General features: G+C 41.2%; 1 protein-coding gene across 5 annotated transcripts in view; it reads left to right on the top strand.

Annotated features, from left to right (window-relative positions):
* Positions 1-18,845, top strand: part of ELF1 (E74 like ETS transcription factor 1) — a 98,714-nt gene that overhangs the window by 25,170 nt on the left and 54,699 nt on the right. Inside the window, exon 1 of one of the 5 annotated variants that reach the window (XM_053307410.1) lies at positions 1,452-1,556. The exons of the other annotated variants lie outside the window; for them this stretch is intronic. The gene's annotated coding sequence lies outside the window, so the exon portion shown is untranslated. Of the gene's footprint in view, positions 1-1,451; positions 1,557-18,845 lie in introns of those variants that run through there. 5 annotated transcript variants of the gene reach the window in all.

Raw genomic sequence — 18,845 nt, 5'->3', positions numbered from 1 at the left:
TAAATCTAGTCCTTGTGCCTTCCTGATTCCTTTTTCTGACTGGGCTATCGTTTCCTGCCCCAGGTTCCTTTCTTGAAGAGCTTTTTTTTTACACTTGCCTTGCTATGAAGTGCAGATGTAAAACAGGCTCAGTAATGGTCCACCTCCCACCCCCCATTTCAGTTCTTTTAAATAATTGCTGGTCTATGTTCAATTCGATTCAGTTCAATTTTGTATGTGTGGTCACTTTCTCGCTTTGGATTCAAACAAGACAATCTGCAATTTTTAGTATCAAGAAATAGTTGTTTCTCTTGCGTTTTCCCACAGACTATTTGGGGAGCTCTAAAAATCTTGGAATGGCAGCATCACTTTGTCTAGTGTGGACAGATAAGACATGATTATGGCTTTTCAGAGCTTTTGTGTCTTTAGAGTTTTACACATCTTTACAGATTCAGCCAGTGTCCTAATGGGCAGGGTGGAGGATTAGCACCGAAGAGCTTCTGAGTTGCCCTGATGTCAGTGTGTTTTCCCATGAGAGCAGGAGACTTAATTTACTTATTTCCTCTAAACATTTTAAAAAATAATATTATCACTTTTAAAAGATGAAATAATTAAGGCATCCCTCCAATGGAAAAAGAAACTGTTGTTAGGGCAACTTGGAGATGGTATGCAATTCCCTACCTGTGCTGATTAGAAACAATCAAATGAGCGCAGCCTGCAAAGATGAGACTTTCACTTAACAACGGACAGGACCTTTGCTGAATGGGACTTACTTTTGAGTAACCATTAGAGAAGCACCTCAGCCATAGATAAGGGCTTGGTTGGATAATGAAGCACTATATTGAGTACTTCTGGAACAATCTTTTTAATTGTTTTCCAACCTAATTGCAGAAATGCAATGTCTAGGCAGTGCTAAAAGACTCTAGTGTAGAAACACCCTTAGAAAAGCATGGTATACTGTAACAGATGTTGACTTTTTAAAAAAATACACAGTACAAGGTTAGGCATTTAGACTACTCTGACAACAATTATAACTTTCCTTACCATTGAATTGAAATGAATTGTATTCCAATTAATTAATTTTCACAATAATTCTACAAAGTTGTATTAAGTTTCTTGACACTATAAAGGGTTTTGAGGATTGATCATTAACTTCTCAGAACACTGGAATACTTCATTTATTCAGCAAACAGTGCAAGGAAGTAGATCTGATAGTGCTGCGTAAATTGCTCCAGCCTTTCTTTGTCCACTTGTTGTGTGAGCTCAGCTGTCTGTGTGCTCCACTTTGCTGCAGCGATCGTTCGGCCTTTGCTCTTGCTAGTTAAGGTGTGGCTGGTTGATTCAGGTTCTCCTTTTCCCCTTGTACCTGAAGATTTGCATGTTTGACCTGGTGGAGTAATTGGGCCCACAGCAACCTGGGCGTGCCTCTCTGAGAAACACTTAGTTTCATGTATGACTCATAAGCTGAAGCACAGACACCACTTCCCCAATCTACAGTAGCCATTTTAACTGCACAAAACTGTTGGATTTCTTGTTACTGTCTAGCTTTTGGGATCCTGCAAGCAACTTGGATCAAGGTAATTTTGATAGACTTGATTGAGTTAAGTGTCTGTAACTTGAGTGTATTAATTCTAGTAGAGCGTTTGGTGTACCTGTTGAGCTTTTAAAACAAACATGGCTGTGTGCTTTTTGACTCGGTTAGTTAATGAAGCTGAGTCCCATACTTGATCAGATTTAACAAAGAAGGGGGAATAGAGAATATAATTTAGAATATTCACGTACAACTGCTTCGTGTACTGGAAAAGAAAAATCCTGTTGAGGAGACTGCAGTTGGAGGGAAATAAAACCTCCAATTTTTGCTCAGTATGTTTGGATGCAAGGTGAAAATGGATTTAAGAGAGCTTGTGAGCTTAATTGGCTTACCTGTACATAAAACGTAAATATATTTTATGCTTTTTTAATGAGGAGACGAATGTAGCTACAAACTGCTCTTGAGGTGTAACCTCTACTTTGAAGTTGGTTGTATAGCACACTCTTGTTTATAAAACCGGGTGTTGGGGGCAAAAAATTAAGCATGAAATAGAAGGGCCTTATGAAAATGCTTCAGAGGAGACATTGGTAAACTGAGTTGGGCTGAAGCATTATTTTCCAATTGTTTGTGCCTGAGCTTAAAAATAAAAATATAAGAAAATTATCAATTTTACGGAATAAATAGTAGTTGTATTCTGTAAGGCTGTTGTTGCTTTGATATTGTAGTTTAGACAGTGACATTCTGCAAAACACTGTAGTACTATATTACACAGGAGTTTGTGTAATGACATTTAGCGAAGGTCTCAGGTTGGGACTAAGGGAAATGCTGCATTTAGAAGCTGTTTCTGTGCAAGGCAGCGGTCTGTGGGTGGATGGCAGGGGAGAGGAGAGGAGAGATGCAGAGCAAGCAAGAGTTCTACTTGCTTCATGGCTTGAACCTGCCAAAATACTCTTTTCCCTGAAGGATGTTAGATAGGGTTTGCTGCCTGTTGTTCTGGGCAGTCCTTACCATGACTTTAGCTCAAAGCTTTCTGAGAGAACCTCCTTTATTTTCCTTTCTCAGCTAAAAACAAAACTTGCTCAACTTTTAAAATTGGGTTGGATTTCTAAAACAGAAGGTGTCACACCAGAGGAAAACCTGTCAGTGATGTTGTCACTCTTTGTGTGTATGTGCGTGAATACAATAGTGTGCTGTTTACTGTAGCATTCAAGCTACCACCACCATAAACAATACATAAGACTTGAGCATACTTTGCTACATTTGGGGGTCGGGGGGGGGGGAGTGTGTATCAATGCTCTTCAGTGCTGGCTGGGTACTGCTGTTTTGTTTCAGCATTTTTGTTACATTCTCTGTCAGCCTCCTTTATGTTAAATGGCTGCATTTCCCCAGCTTTTTAGGAGAGCATATAATGTGATTTTATTTATTTTCTTCTATGAATGTGCAGGAATATCCATATTGTGTCTGGGAACCAAAGAGCTGCACAACTAGCTCTGCATACCTAAGATGGCTTTAGAATAACTTTTTGCAGACACGTGCCCCTGTGCCAGTTGGCAAACCTCTTGTGAAAAGTAGTTTGGGATAAGGACACAGAGAGGGGAGTGTCTGCTTAAGAAATGACATGATATTTAAAAAACAAAAAATGTTCTGCTCCTTGGGTGTAATGAAAATATCCCTTTGGGTCCCACATCCCAAATGCAACACGGAAGATCTGTGATCACAACCTTCTGCAGAATTTAAAAAGATGAATAGAATCTGAAGAGCAAGGACCAATTTGGACCACTGTACTAGAGGGCTGTTTTCCTGATTTGAAACTGTATCCCTAAGCTTCTATTTGGAGTGCATGTGTACTTTTAATCAGGAAAATAATAAGGGGGCTAAAAGGATTAATCACCACCCCAGTGCTCCAGTCTCAATTTGATTTCCTGTGTGTGCCTCCACCCCTTCTATGGTTCTATTTAATTTTTATTACAAAATGAAAACTTACTATTAATAATAATAATAATAATAATTCAATTTCTATACCGCCCTTCCAAAAATGGCTCAGGGTGGTTTACACAGAGAAACAACAAACAAATAAGATGGAACCCTGTCCCCAAAGGGCTCACATTCTAAAAAATAATAATAAGATAAACACCAGCAACAGTCACTGGAAGTACTGTGCTGGGGGTGTACTTTCCTCCATCATACCTAGTTTAGCTCTAAGTTTAGGGATAAGGTAAAATTTGAAGCCGCCTTTTTATGTAGAATATGTGGTGGAAGACATGATAAAATTTGTACACTTTTTGTATTATGAATTGATCCTTTCGTGTTTTGTAGTGGTGTGTTCTATTCTAAGGTACTCAGGGGTGTAGCAAGGATGGAGTTGGCCCAGAGACAAAATTTTAAAATGGGCCCCCCTCACTGAAGCTCAGCCCATGAAGTAAAGAAATCTTAAATGAGGCTGAATAGTGGTAACAAAAAACATTGTGTGTGTGTGCCACAATAGAACATCATCCTAAATTATTTTTTAAAAGGTTGTGTAAATTGTGGACGATGCAAGAGAGAGACATGTTGTTCTGGTAGCTCCAGGTCTTAACACTCACATCAGTTTCAGAGGATGAATATAACTGAAGGAAGCCTGGGTGGGTGCATGGCTGGGGGAGTCAGTCATGTGACTTGCCTCTGGGAGGGCCCCCCAAGGCAGTGGGCCCCCAGACAACTGTCTCCCCTTGCCCTATTATAGTTACGTCCCTGAAGGTACTCTATTGTAAGACTTGCAGTCACACCAAGTCTTAGATTCTGACTGTAAAACTTGTCAGAATCTCAGTACCAGTGTTGAAATGGCTGATAGGAAAGCCTCTCAAATAGACAGAAGCTGTACTTTCATTTGTTCTGTTAGTCTTTAAATGGTTCCGCTATAAATAGGTATTTTAACCAAAAATGGTAGATAGAAGTGCCAAACTGTCTTCACCTAAGTCATAGCACTCTAGGCAGTTGCTGGTCTTCAAGGTGAAGTCTTCTAATTCTTCCTTTAAGTAAATTGTGATATTTGATCTATTAGAAACTTTGCTGCAAGTAGCATGCAAGAAACTGAATCAAAAAGAAGCCACAACAAAAGCATCTGTGATACTATAAGTAAATGAAAGCAAGTAGCAGTATGGAAATGTTAGAGAGCCCAGGTGCTTATTTTTGAGCCTTCTGCTGTCACACATACAACTGTTCATATTCAGTGCCAAGGAAACCTACATTCTGTGCTCAAAATAAATTATACGGATCAGTTACAGAGATGTCAATTTAAGTGTGTGTGTGGTTTCTTAACCTTATACTTGGCTCTGCATCAATATGATTTAAAAAAAAAAATTCTGGGAATAGGATGGTGTCTGGAAGGGAAAAGGGTAAATGTTGGGCATTAGGAGTTACGAAACTGAGAAATATGGCTGAGGGCTTGCCAGAGAAGTAGTATTAAATATGCAAGGCATAGGAGCATTGCTCATATAAGGAGAGTGCCCATGTGTTTGTGACTGTGGAAGACCACCTGAAGTGTGGAGAAGTGTAGTGGGGCACTTGCCTCCTCCCTTTGCAGTTCCTTGTGACCCATCCCATTCCTGAGAACCCCTGTCTCTCAGGCCTGGCTTCTCAGAGGGATCCTGTGGGGAAGGGGGAGAGAAATTTTGTTCCCACTATTGTGCGGAAAAAGGCCTCAACCAATTTCCTCTGGATCTTGGATTCAACCCCAAAATTTAGGAGCCTGACAACGGACACTTGACAAAATTACTGGGTTTAGTGAGAGACATTGTGGGGAAAGAGTGAATGTGCTCTTCTTTATCCCCTTGACAAGTAACATATTTAGATCAGAAACAGATCTGCTTGGGATAAATATTTTATTTAATAACAGTACTTGTGAATATTCTAGTCTAGCTGCCATGGTTAAATTTCTAGGTGTTATGGCTCCCTGGATCCTGAGATTTGTCAAGCCCTGGCATAAGATTAGATATAATCCCATACTTGTTTTTATTAATAAATCTATATTAGGGATGTGCACAAACAGAGGTATGAACCAGTTCGGCACCACAGGGAGGGCAAGTGGTGCTGAACCACTACCTTGTGACCCATCCCATTCCCAAGAGCCCCTTTTTTCTCCTTTAAGAAAAAGGAGAGCAGGTCCTTACCTGCTCTCCCTAAATAGTTTAGTGTCCTCTGCAAATCTGGCCACTTGGTTCACCCCATTTATGAACAAGTTAGAGTACTGGCCCCATTTCTTACTTCCCTCCATTGTGAAAACTGTCCATTTATTCCTACCCTCTGTTTCCTGTCCTTCAGCCAGTTACCAATCCACACATGAACCTGTTCCCGTATTCCATGACTCATAGTCTACTTAAGATTCTTTGGTGGGGAACTTGGTCAACAGCTTTTTGGAAGTCCAAGTGTACTATGTCAAATGGATCACCTTTATCCACATATCTGTTGACACTCTCAAAGAACTCCAAAAGGTTAGTGAGGCAAGACTTGCCCTTGCAGAAGCCATGCAGCTTCTCTAAGGCATTATGAAGCAGTAGTAGAAATTCCATGCAGGTGTTCTTCAGCTTGTGTGCATTGCCACAAAAGCAAGCATATAAGCATCTGGAAAAGGCAAGGGCCATCCCCAACAACTCTGTGCCATCTCTTCCCTTCACATTGAAGCCCAGGGCCTGTGGTCTGCAGTGCCCTTTTCTGGAAACTCACTTCCTTCCTGTTCAGTCAGCATGGGCCCCTGGGGCACAGAGTGAACAAGAGCGGATGCTGTTAAATTCCCTTTGCTCCATCAAGCTTAAAAGTGTGCTATACTCCAGTTCTTCTTTTGACCAGTTTACAGAGGCCCTTATTCTTGGGGTAGATGCATCCAATGCATCCTCTCTTCATGACCAGAACAAAAATATGACCCTTGCTTCTTCACATCTTCTTACATGATATGATAGTATTTTACAAGAGACAGATGTTAGAGTAAAAAGCAAGCATTCTCTTTTAATGTTCTCCTGATGAAGAGCTACTGATGACCTATATGTGTTGGAATATAGCTTCTTATGCTGCTTAAAAACTGCCTTCTATACCTCTTCATATGTGTTTGATGTCATGGTGTTGAGTTGCCAACTTCTGTGTTTTTACTGACGCCTGATCCTATATTTTAGTGAGCTTGATCTACAAACATTAGTAATTGCCATGCTTATCTCCATGCTGTGGAAATCTTTACCTGCTGATTTATGCATCTAATACTACTGTTAAAGACAGATGAGTAGGCTTGGCTTGTTTTTTCCTCATCAGTTGGCAATGGTAGATAAACTATTTTCAAATAGCTACAATGAAGTGTTTGATGAAATAGCTCTTTAGTTCGGAATAAGGATAAGGACTGTTTGCAGTATGTGCTTTTATATTTGAGATCCTGAGTCTAATAACCTACTTCACAGGGTTGTTGTGAAAGAGAAACTCAAGTATGTAGTACACCGCTCTGGGCTCCTTGGAGGAAGAGCGGGATATAAAATGTAAAATCATCATCATCATCCTTGGCATATCTGCCTTTTAGAGGTTTCTGGTAGCAAAGTGCTCTATTTGTGTTGAGAGAACCAGAGAAGAGGTAGACCGAGACTTAGACCACTGTCAGCACTTCCTCTTACAACGGAAAAAGAGAAGAGCTATCTTATTGAGGTAGTCAAATAGAGCCCAGGCCTGCACTACCATCAGAAGGCACCTCAGCTGGACTTAGATACTTGGTTGTGACCTGGGTTATAGCCACCTCCTTGTTTCAGAATTATATAAGATGTGTGGTTCCACAATTATTTTTAGAGACTTAAATTTTGTGTGTATGTGTACACACACACACACACACACACACACACACACACACACACACACACAATGCAGCTTCAGAATCTGTGGTTTGAATGGAAGATGGTGCAGGGAATAAGATACTTCTTGACCACTTCTTATTATTATTTTCCTGGTGAAAATTTTCCAGCAGGGGTAAAAGCATAATTGGTGCGGCAGTTTTAAAAGGGAAAATGGCACAAGGGAAAGAGTTAAGAACTCCCTCAAGCAAATAAATAATAGAATCCTTCTCTGTGTTGGCTTTCCACCTCAGATGATGGCATCAGTAGTTACACTGTGTGCATATTTTAAAGTATTTTCTATAAAGAATTGCAAAACTGTTAAGTAAAAACAGGAGCAGGGCAAGGCTGGTGGTGGCCTGTGTGTGGCCGTGGCAGCAGCCCCCTGGCACCACCTTCCGAGTCTGACCTCAGACACAGTGGCCCAGCTAGCCACGCCCCCATTCCTGACATCAGACATAGGTGCGTGGTCTCCCTTCCAAACAGGGCCGTGTGTTGGGCAGCTTGGGCTGGAGCAACTCTCCCTGCCTTAAAGTGGCCCCGTTTGGGAGGAAGATCGATCAGCCCCGCTGCATTGGCAGGGAGAGTTTCCATTGGCAGGGAGAGTCTCCCTGCCTTTAAGGCAGGGAGAGTTACTCCAGCCACACTGCCAATGCAGCACGGGCCGATTTTGGCTCCAAATGAGGCGCGAGGTGTGTGTCTGGGGCTGTGCTAAGGGCCCCAATTGGTGGCGGCCCAAGATCTTGAAATCCATTCACCCAATGGTGACTCTGCCCCTGAAAAACATGGAATCTAGTGGCCCTTTTAAAGAGTAACAGGTTTATTGATGGTTAAGCAGACTACGGACCCATCTGCTGAAGTGGATTTTAATCCATAAAAGCTTATGCTACAATTAATTTGATAGTTCTAAAGGTAGTTGTGTTTTATTGTAACAGACTAATATGGCTTCTGCTTTGGAAGTTGTTACACATTATGAGCAATACTATCTTTGGGATCTCCAGGAAAAGGAGTGAAATTTCAGGACAAGGAGCCAGCAGCCAGGTGGGGTGGGGGTACATGGAGAGAAAGGGGCTGACTGATTATTGTTTTCTCCCCCACCGATAACAAAACTATCTGCTTTTCCAACATGTTTTCCCAGTTGCCATCTTGCTGTGAGGAGAAAGTGACAGAGAGGTGGACACCAATAAAGGCATGATGTATTTTTGAAATGCATTCGGAAGAGGACAATACAGTCAGCCCTCGCCAACCACTAGGGTTCCATTCTGGCAAAAACTTGCCATTGGCAAATTTACAGTTGACGAGGAATTAAGGTCTATGGGAAATGGGGGTTGGAGAACCATGACTACAAAAACACCTAAAAACAAAGGAAAAAATACAAAAAAAATGCTAAAAAAAATCCTGTAACATCAGAAAGAGTCACCAAAAAGAATAAGGAGATCGAACCTCTGGAACTTTTCTTAACCCTTCCAAATCACTCAAAGGCATTTTAAATTGGTAAGGGATAGCAAGGGTCACCAAGATGAATGAGCAGATTGGACCTCTGAATCCCACAAAATTGCTGAACATAACTAAAAAAAAACCACCTCACCAACTGTAGATACTCAGGTTGCGGTTGGCAAGACCTGTTATGATTTCCTATTCACATATACTCAGAACCACAGCTGGTAAAACCATGGTTGGCAGCTAGGAGGAGTTTTGAAATTGTTCTAAAAACCCTCAACCAAGTTCTATCAGCCTCTCTATCCCAAGTCTTCGGTTGTTGTGAATGATCCAGATGTTTTGCCTCAGATACTGTTTCTAAGATGGGGATATTGCATTTCCACAGAACTTAAGTTGTCCCTGGGGGGAAACATAATTTATCCCTCAATTAGCATATCACTTGGATGTATAGTGCTGTGTGGAATGTAGCTGCACAAGTTTTGTGTTTACCTCTTGGGTGGCTAGTGCTGTGATGAGCAACGCAACTCCCCTCATGCCAATATGTGACCTTGATTGTGTTTTTACATTCTTTAGAGGCTGAATTTTCCTCCACTGTACAGCTCAAGTGTGGGAGCAGACATAAAAAGTGGTGAATGTCAGCATGTGTACCCTTTCTGCAATGGCTGGGTGTCTCTGTGGTTTTTTTTGTTTTTAAATATAGCTCTTGGCAATCTGTGTTATCCCCATCCCAACTCTGCAGCATAAATCTCACAAGTTCTAAAGAAAAAAGTAACCACTACAAGTGAAGCTGCCCTTCACAGCGATATTTCCTCCTGCATTATACAATGGAGATAAATTGTCAAGCTACTCATGCTGTCTTGGGACTAGCATTAGTTGCCTTGGGTGCACTTTTTTCTGAGAAAGCCACTGGAAAGATGACCATCCAGATTTGAAGGCCTTAGGGCAAAGTATTGGTGCTTTGTGCTTAAATGAGTAATTATTCAGCGAATATTTGGTTATCTTTTAGTTTGTTTATATTTTATTAAAAATAAAAATAAATAAAAAATAAAAATAAAATATGAAATTTTATTTTATAAAAAATAGAAATAAATTTTAGAACTTGAGGGAAAATACTACTCCCCAAAATGTGTTCTTATTTAGTGGGTAATCAGAGAAATGACTCACTTGTTCTTGCTTTTAAAAGAATGCTGTTGATTATTTTCTGCAGTAAAAACATTCTAGCTGTTCCTGCTGGCTGAGGCTGGGTATCCAAACACATGACCTTTGCGCTCAGTATGTGGAGACAGACGTACAGTACAGTACAAATGTGAAGGGAGGTTTAAGTCTTTCTTTAAAACTACTTCAAATGGAAGAGAGGGACAAGAGATTCTGAAACTCTGGGAGATGTTTTATAGCCTCAGATTAAATATGCGAACATTTTGAAAGAATTTGAACTGATTGCTTGTTTACCAGTTTGCTAGCACAAATGTAAACAAACAAAAATCCATGATGTCCTTGCATGGAACGGCTTCCTAATGCAGTCAGTTGTGTTTTGCTTGTTATATCGAGTTCTTTAGAATGTCCCTAGTTATCTGGCACGTAGTTTGCTTACTAACAACTACTTTCTCATTAAAACTGGCAAATATTTCTTTTAAAAAACAAACCACGAATGTGACTGTTTTCCGGCTTCACTGAGCATGGGATAAGTCAGTGTTGCTTGTGCAGTTTCTCTCCCCACCCCCCACATTGTGGGGTATACTAGAGTTTGGGAGGGCATTAATTCAAGGACGTTAGCATCACCTCCACTGCTACATGTCCTTTTAATTGATTTTGCAATGAGAGAAGTCAGGGTACAAAGGACACTTGTAAAACCTTGAGTATGGTGTGTTCTTTCTCAGTAGATTAGAAGATAAAGCCTTTAGTGTTCTCAGATGTAGCAGCTCTCAAGAAGAAGCAGGAACCCTCCTCTGCCTTGAGATTGACACTACCTTGAGGTTGACCCTAATCCTCAAGTAATCTCATAAAAGTATAGCCTAAGTGAGAAAAAGCAATTCTATAAGTGACTAGTTTGAGATAAATGTGCATGGAAATATTCCTCATCTGTTGTATGGAGACTATTGAAAGAGGGGTCACCCCTCCACTGAAATAAATTAATTGGTCAGCAGGATGGTTTTAAACATTGTTTTCCAAGTAGGACATTTTGGGAAACCCATTATATTAAACTCTGTATAGACAAGCTGTTAAGATGATCCTATGTAATACATTCCTAGGCACAGAATTGTATAAATGCAAGAATTTCAACTGCACAGTTTCGGGATGTGTACTGACTTCCTAGTATGCATGCATAAGGATGAAGCTGTTCACTTGTGGTTTTTTCTTAAAACTATTATACACATTTCCAAATGCAGCTTTGAATCCGTGTCTGTAAATCAGACATTTGTATAAATATCAGATTTTGAATGTCCAACCAAGGCATGAATAATAAAATACAACAATTCAGTTCTAGCTGAACTGAATGAATTGCGTTTGTTTGCTGCTTTCTTGGTAGACTAGACTGAATAGTTAAACTGTGTGGTGCAGAATTTTATTGGGTAGTTACTTTATATATAGATATGCTGCTAATGTAGCACTGAGATTTTTTAGAGTTGTAAACATTCATTTTTTTAACATCATATTTCAAACAGTAAAACTTGGGAACTGTTGTACAAAAATACCTAATTGCTATGGTCTGACAGCTTTTGCTGTGGTGAAGTTCTACTGTCTGAGACTGAAATGAGCTGCCAGTGTTGAAATGACTGACTGAGTGGCTCAACTCCTCTATGGTGCCCGACTGGGCCCCTTCCCAACTTTGCGACTCGGGAACTTGTACAATCTAAATTCCTGAGGGCAGCGCTCTGAGTACCAAAATGTGTCTCCAGTGCCACTCTGCACCTGGAGACAGGCTTAATCAAGCTGGAGGCTAGGGGGTGGATGGCCATTCTCTGCTACTGGCTCAGACTGTCCTTTTGCCCAGTTGGTCTCCCCCCCCCCCCACTCAATGATTACCAATCTAGATGGATTCAGACAATTGAGGCAAAAATAACTACCGTGGATCTTTACCCCTTGACCTTGTTTAGTATGGGTTACGACCAGGTGAAAACCACCATCAAGCAGTGCATTATAGACACTGAGCACCAAACCAATCTCAGCAGGGTCCTGAACATTCATACCAGTGATGGGCTTAAATATTCTGCCTCTCCAGCAGCATACTTCACCTAACTGGAGGTTCCAAAGCACAGAAGGGCGCTCACTCTGGCTTGCTATCATGGCCTCCCATCAGCAGTGCTAGAAGGCCATTATAGAAGGACTCCATTTGCAGAGCGACTATGCCCCTGTGACTCATGGCAGATCGAAACTACCGAGCATGTCCTCCTCCACTGTTTGTTCTATAGCGATATTCATGCCTCCCTGATCCTTCCATTCCTATGCAAGTATCCGGGACATTCAAGCCAATTCTACAGCTCCTTGCTGCTTTCTGACTAAGCCTGCCATCACTTATAGAGTTGCCAGGTTCTGTGCGGCAGTGATCAGCATTCGTCAGTGGATGGTAGGCAGTGAGTCTTAACAGCCTTAGTCTGACCCTTGGTGACAATAAGGATAAACTTATTGTGTTAATTGTCTCTCTAAGGCAGTGTTCTTCACTGTTTTTCAGGTGGGAGTCACTTTGGCAAAAAACATTCAGTGTGAGAGCCATTTCCCACTCTCCTGACCTGAGAGTGTTGCTCTTTTGCCAGCACTGAGCAGGAAGCGGGGGAACTTCAAGAGAAACAGAATCCTGTCAAGCACCAGTGCCATCTTAGAAAGTGAACACAGACTGCTGGGAAGTGTAGTCCTTTCCAGTGTTTCCCCCCATAAAGCTCTATGGGGAAAGTGCTAGGAAGGACTACACTTCCCAGTGTTCCATGCATACCTTCTTGAGGGCTTTAAGAGGCTCTGCTTCCCTTAAAGGAGCCCCACCAGTGCTGGGGAAGCACACAATGTACAGTGGGTATGGTCACCACTGCACAGTTTCAGGAAAGCTGTACGGAGTGTTTAGCTTTGGCTGAAATTTTGTATAGACCTCATAGGGAGCTACGCATGCATGAACCGTGGTTCAAGCACTTTTGGGGGAATTTGAACGGCAACTTTAAGAAAAAGGAGAGCAGGTCCTTACCTGCTCTCTGCCACCCCATTTAGCTTCCTGCTGGGGCTGTGCGCCTCGCAATAACCCACGGCGCCAGCACGCACATGGCATCCACACATACATGCACTCGCAATGACCCACGGTGCCAGTGTCTGTGCATGTGTGTGCTCATGCCATGCTGGGTGTTATTGGGAGGTGCAGCACCCCAGCAGGAAGCTGAATGGGGTGGCTGGGATCAGGTAAGGACCTGCTCTCCTTTTTCTTAAAGTTCCCATTTGAGTTTCCCAAAAAGTACTTGAACTGCAGTTCATGCACATCCCTAAGCTATGCTTAGGGTCAGTAGGAGCCGCCACTGTTTCCTGGGGTTTGCAGTGAAGAATCTTGCTCTAAGTACTAGAAAATATTAGTTGATGTGTTACAGTTTTAAGAAGAGTTTAAAAAACACACTTACGTCTTTGTATATGTTTTCTTCGTTTTTGACAACTAGATTGAATCCTCAGGTTTTGTCACAGTGAGTGACGCTAAGGAATGTCCTTTTCACACAGGGGCTTAAAGCGTTTCTGGTTTCAATCAGTATATGCTAAATCTACCTCTGCCAGAATTCTCATTTACTTTAGATGCTTTTCTCCCATTTTTAAATTTCATATTAACAGTGTGAATATATACAACTATAATATACAGTACACATATATAATGCGAGGGGCTCAAAGGCAATCTAAGCCTCATGTATTTAATTGCTTCTAATCAAAAATAAGCATTTTACATGTTAAAAGTATAAACAAGATAAAGAAGAAATGCCTGAACTTATTGTGTTCAGTGTTGGCATGAACCATACTGTGGGGAGATCCAAGTGATATACGACAGGGGTGGGCAATCTTGGCCATCCAGCTATTGTTGAACTACAATTCCCAAATCCCCAGCCACAATAAATTGTGGCTGGGGAGGATGGAAGTTGTAGTTCAACAACAGCTAGAGGGCCAAAATTGCCCACCTATCGTATAAGACCACATATGAGTCTGGAGACCCATAAGATGGGGTATAGCAAGGTTGAAGTGGTCCTTGGGACAAGAAGTAAAGATGGGCCCTCTGCTGCTGCCTTCTCTGCCCCATGCCGATGTCCTTGCTGCAGAACTACTATATGGACATGATGAAAAACAAAACGTTCTTGGCATGCCATTTTCTCGCTCCTGTACAGATAATATCACACACATCTCTCCAGTCAGGAACCAGCTTGCCACAGAGTCAGAGGCAGAAGGGGAGAGTGAAGAATGGCTGTTCCCCAGCCACCTCATCGGCCCAGAGACTTTCGTCGTCCTCTTGTTAAGTTATAGCTGCAGCCCTGGATGTAGCCTGCCTCGGGGAAGCAAAAGCGAAGGAAGAGATTGGCAGCTGCCCTACTGACATCCAAAACTTGGTCCACGTTAAACAGATAGTTGTCAAGCCTGCAGCTTTTTATTACATTTAAGATCATACAATGGATACTTATGTGCCCTTGCTGCTGTTGTCTTCTTGGTGACAGGTTGTAGTGACCAGGCTCCCCTCCCTCTAAAGAGTTAACCGGAAGTGAACCCTGTCTTGACTGACAGGCTGGTGAACTCCAGGCAATCAGCACACCAGGTGGGTGAAACCTAGAGAGCTGTTGCCATGAAGAAGGGAGTTCTTTGTTAGAAGAAGCTAGGCTGGAGGTACTGAGAAGGACATGTGGCTATGGAGGTTGGCTGCAGGAGAATAACCCTGCAGATCCTTGAAAGACAGGAGGGCAGGAAGCTTGAATTCTCATCAGGTGTTTTGTGAGTTCAAGGAAAGGAACCAGGGCTTATGGCCACTGTTTCCTCTAAGGCACTCACAATTTTTCTGATGTCTGCTCAGTTAATTTTAGATCCTGCTCAGGTAGAATTAGGAAGGCCCCACTCTGAATGCATGTGCGCACACAGTGCCTTGATACTGTCGCCCAGACAAAACTCATTCCACAAAGAGGTGCAAAAATTAGAGGGACCACTGCTTATGGCTTCGGGAAGTTTTAGTTTAGGGAAAGGTTTTAGTCATATTTTGCGTTAAGGATGTTATATTCCTTTGGGGTGTGTGCTTTTGCATATTCCTGATACTGTTCTATTACTGTTTACCTGTAACATAATTAAAATAAGAAACACTAGCCTACACCCACCCTACCTAGGGTGTTCCAAAAGAATCTATAAACATTTAAGCAGGCATTAAGACATTGATGTTCGCTTTTATTCTATTTTTGTAATCTTACTAAGTATTCTTAACTGTATTTAACGCAGAGAAAGCCTCAGACAGAAGCAGTCTGTAGTAATTGAATAAAACTAAGCTTTTAAATTTCTTTTCTTTTTACAAGCTTCTCCGAGTTGGTTTTTAACTCAGGACAAGGGGGTCCCTGAAGGGGGGGGTTTCTCTGGTGCGAACATGTCATCAAATGGTCAGAAACTATCCGCTCACCACGTGTAGGCTTGCACATGGAAGATTTTTGTACTTATCCAATAGCAAAATAAAGAGAGTTTTCTCTGGGATTCCACCCCAAGCCCAGGGAGGTTCAAGTTCTGTTGATAAGAGGGGAGGTGGTGGCAGCATTTTGAACCTACCAATAATACAGAATAGTTTTAGGAAAAGCCTAGCCAGGTAGCTCAGCAGGAATGATTCAGCATTTCTTTTCCTCATGTGAGCTTGCTCTGAGACAAAGGCTTTAATCTGCTACACAAGTTATTCTTGCAGGCCTTTTAAATGGTTTTAACTGCAGCTTTTAATCTGCTGACTGGGCAAAGAGGTACCTTTTACCATGGTGATTCTCTTTATTTAGCAGGGGGAGAGTAATTGGCCCTATCCACCCGCAGCACAGTACTTCCAGTGACTGTTGCTGGTGTGTGTCTTATGTTTCTTTTTAGAATGTGAGCCCTTTGGGGACAGGGAGCCATCTTATTTGTTTGTTATTTCTCTTTGTAAACCACCCTGAGCCATTTTTAGAAGGGCGGTATAGAAATCGAATTATTATTATTATTATTATTATTATTATTATTATTATTATTATTATTATTAGTTTTACAACATTAATTATTTATTTGTTGAAACTTATTATATACTGCCTCCTCCAAAGACTCTAGGTGGTGAACAACAGAGATACCAACAACAATCAATCAAAAAAAATTATTAAAGGGCAAACACCTGGCAAAACAGGTGGGTCTTAAGAAGGGCCTTAAAAGCAGCCAGGGAGGGGGCTGAACAAATTGGTGGGGGGGGAGTGTTCCATCGAAGAGGGGCGGCCACAGAGAAGGTCCTATGGGTCCAGGCAACACGCACTACACCAGGGCCCGGGACACTAAGGAGGGCCAGCTGAGAAGACCTCACAGGATGGGATACAACTTGCCGATAGAGGCGATCCTGGAGGTATTCAGGTGCTAAGCCCATAAGGGTTTTGTAAGTGAGAACCAGCACTTTGAATTGGACCCGGAAGTGAACAGGCAACCAGTGCAGCGACTGTAAAAGTGGTGTGACACTATCAAATCTACAGCCACCCATGAGGAGGCGGGCCCCTGCATTCTGGACTAGTTGAAGCTTCCGAGAGGTAAAAATTATGACAGGCCTTGACACATCTTATTTGGATCTAGGAGCTAGCCTAAACATTTAGGAGCCAGAAACTTGTCAAAATTACCAGAGATGGTGATGGACATTGTGGAGCGGAGAGGGAGATAAATGGGCTTCTCTTTATCCCCTTTATAAATGACAAAACAGAAACTAGCCTGGGACAAATGAATGTTTTATTAAATAGCTATGCCTGAATATCCTAGTGGTTAAATCTTTAGCTGCCATGGCTCCCTGATGTCTGGGATTTGTCAAGCCTCGCATTATGCTGTTTTTTTACTTTAGTGAATCATCCTAGAAACACTACTGTAGTGCAGCAGAGAAGTTTTTAAAATAATAATAATAATAATAATAATGTGTATTATTCTTAATGTAGGTTTCATAGAACAGGTTATGTATTTGTTAATTGACCACAACATTCATGATCAAAAGTGCATGAACTATACTGTCTGAAAAATCAGAAACCAAAATTTCTGATTTCTGCACAGGACATTATATGAGCCAAAAGCAGCATATCAACACCCTCCATAACATCCTGCCCCTTCCCATAACTATACATCTTATATCCAGTTGTTGCTTCTGGTGTCCTTTCTATCAGTTACCAAGTTCATACCTAAATATTCCTAATTCTGTAATGAAACACATTTTGCAGTCTGAATAATAAACTAGACAAATGAAATATGTATGTAAGATTTACTTTGGGTTTATAATTTGTTGGCAATTTCAGGTCACAGCATAGAACAGGAAATTCTAGTCTTGGAGGCATAACGCTCTTGCTTAGAGTGAGCATGGAATTTGGTATTGATTCCTAAAGTACAAACTGTCTGTGTTACAGCTGATGCATAGTGTGCTGAGAAGTACATTCTAACGGGCTTCTCAAGGCAGTTTCAGTTCCTTTAACTGTAGACATCTTCATCCTCCACAATTTATAGAGGCTTTTAGATGTTGGCTTGTTGGCTAGCTGTTTGCTGCTAACTTAGTGTGTGGCTATGGTGTTTGAACACAGACACATGGTTTCTTAAAACTTATTTGTTTGTTCTGGCCTTCCAGGGTCTTTAAATTGCTTTTAAATGATTATGTTTTTAATGGTTTTAAACTGTTTTAAAATTTGTTTTTATTGTTTTAAGCTGCTTGTTTTAAATGTTGGTCAATTTTTGTTTTGTTTTGAATGGCCCAGAGTCTTTGGATGGGCAGTATAAAAATGTAATAAATAACTGACATTTCTCCTCATCCTAATTCCAGTCACCTGTTGGGTTACATTTGGCACTGAACCATGATGACTGGCAACTATCTTGCCCTGGCTCCTGTGAGCTGTTCAGGTCTGAAACTGTATGTGTATTTGCCTTTTAAAGATATGTAATTTTTCAATGCTTTAAGGAATCCTTGAAATAAAATATTTTTTATAGTAGGAAAATGACATGGACTAAAAATATTAATTTTCTAAGAGTTATTCTTGTATTTTCATATTTTCTGCTCCCACATACTAAGAAACATTTATGCATTGCATAGATGTTTGGGGAAGAAGTATGGGCTTACTCTTTGAAATTAGTAAGCCCATACTTTGGGAATAGCTATTGATATATCATCTAGCGAATCATATTCATAGATTCTCGATGATGAGGCAGTATTTTCTCTGTACACACACAGAGAGAAAATTCTGCCTCATCAGTGAGAATCTATGAATATGATTGGCTAGATTATCACAGGATTTTCTGGGCATTATTTTATTTTCATATACCCCTTGTCTTCTTTTTTTGTTTCTGGTAACTTTGTGTATCTAAACATCCACCAGTGGATATTTAAGAGTGCCATATCCAGCTTAGTTGGGAATGTGCCTGTCAGTATTGACTACTTGACATCCTGTGTCCTCTGTGCATCATCTCAGACCTGCAGTTTAAGGGAAATACTGAACGTTTTAGAGTTTGCAGCAAAGTCTGTTGGTACAATCCTGGAGGTGTGTATATAGTTAGTGTAGCCTTTTGCCAATACTGTATAACCTTTTTTCTCTTTCAAGTGTGCAGCTGATAAATTTCATTGGGTTACACCAGTTATACCTGAATGAACCATGCTGGGTTGTACAGCAAAGGTTAGGTTGCCCAGTTGAACTCAGAATGGTCAGACATCCAGATCATGCATTGTTTTGTCTGTTTGCTACTTCCTGTTTTGTGATTTGTCCTTTGGTACATTTTGTGCAAGTTTGGTGACAGAACAGTGGATGCTATAGTTGACAACAGATGCTTGTCTAACTGCAAAATACCTCTTCATTCAAAAGTGTTAGTGCTGACTCTCTCTTAAAAGAACTGAGTAAGTTGCTATTGTACAG

This window comes from Hemicordylus capensis, chromosome 3 (assembly GCF_027244095.1).
Source record: "Hemicordylus capensis ecotype Gifberg chromosome 3, rHemCap1.1.pri, whole genome shotgun sequence".
Classification (NCBI taxonomy): domain Eukaryota; kingdom Metazoa; phylum Chordata; class Lepidosauria; order Squamata; family Cordylidae; genus Hemicordylus; species Hemicordylus capensis.
This window is presented reverse-complemented; position numbering and strand designations above follow the sequence as displayed.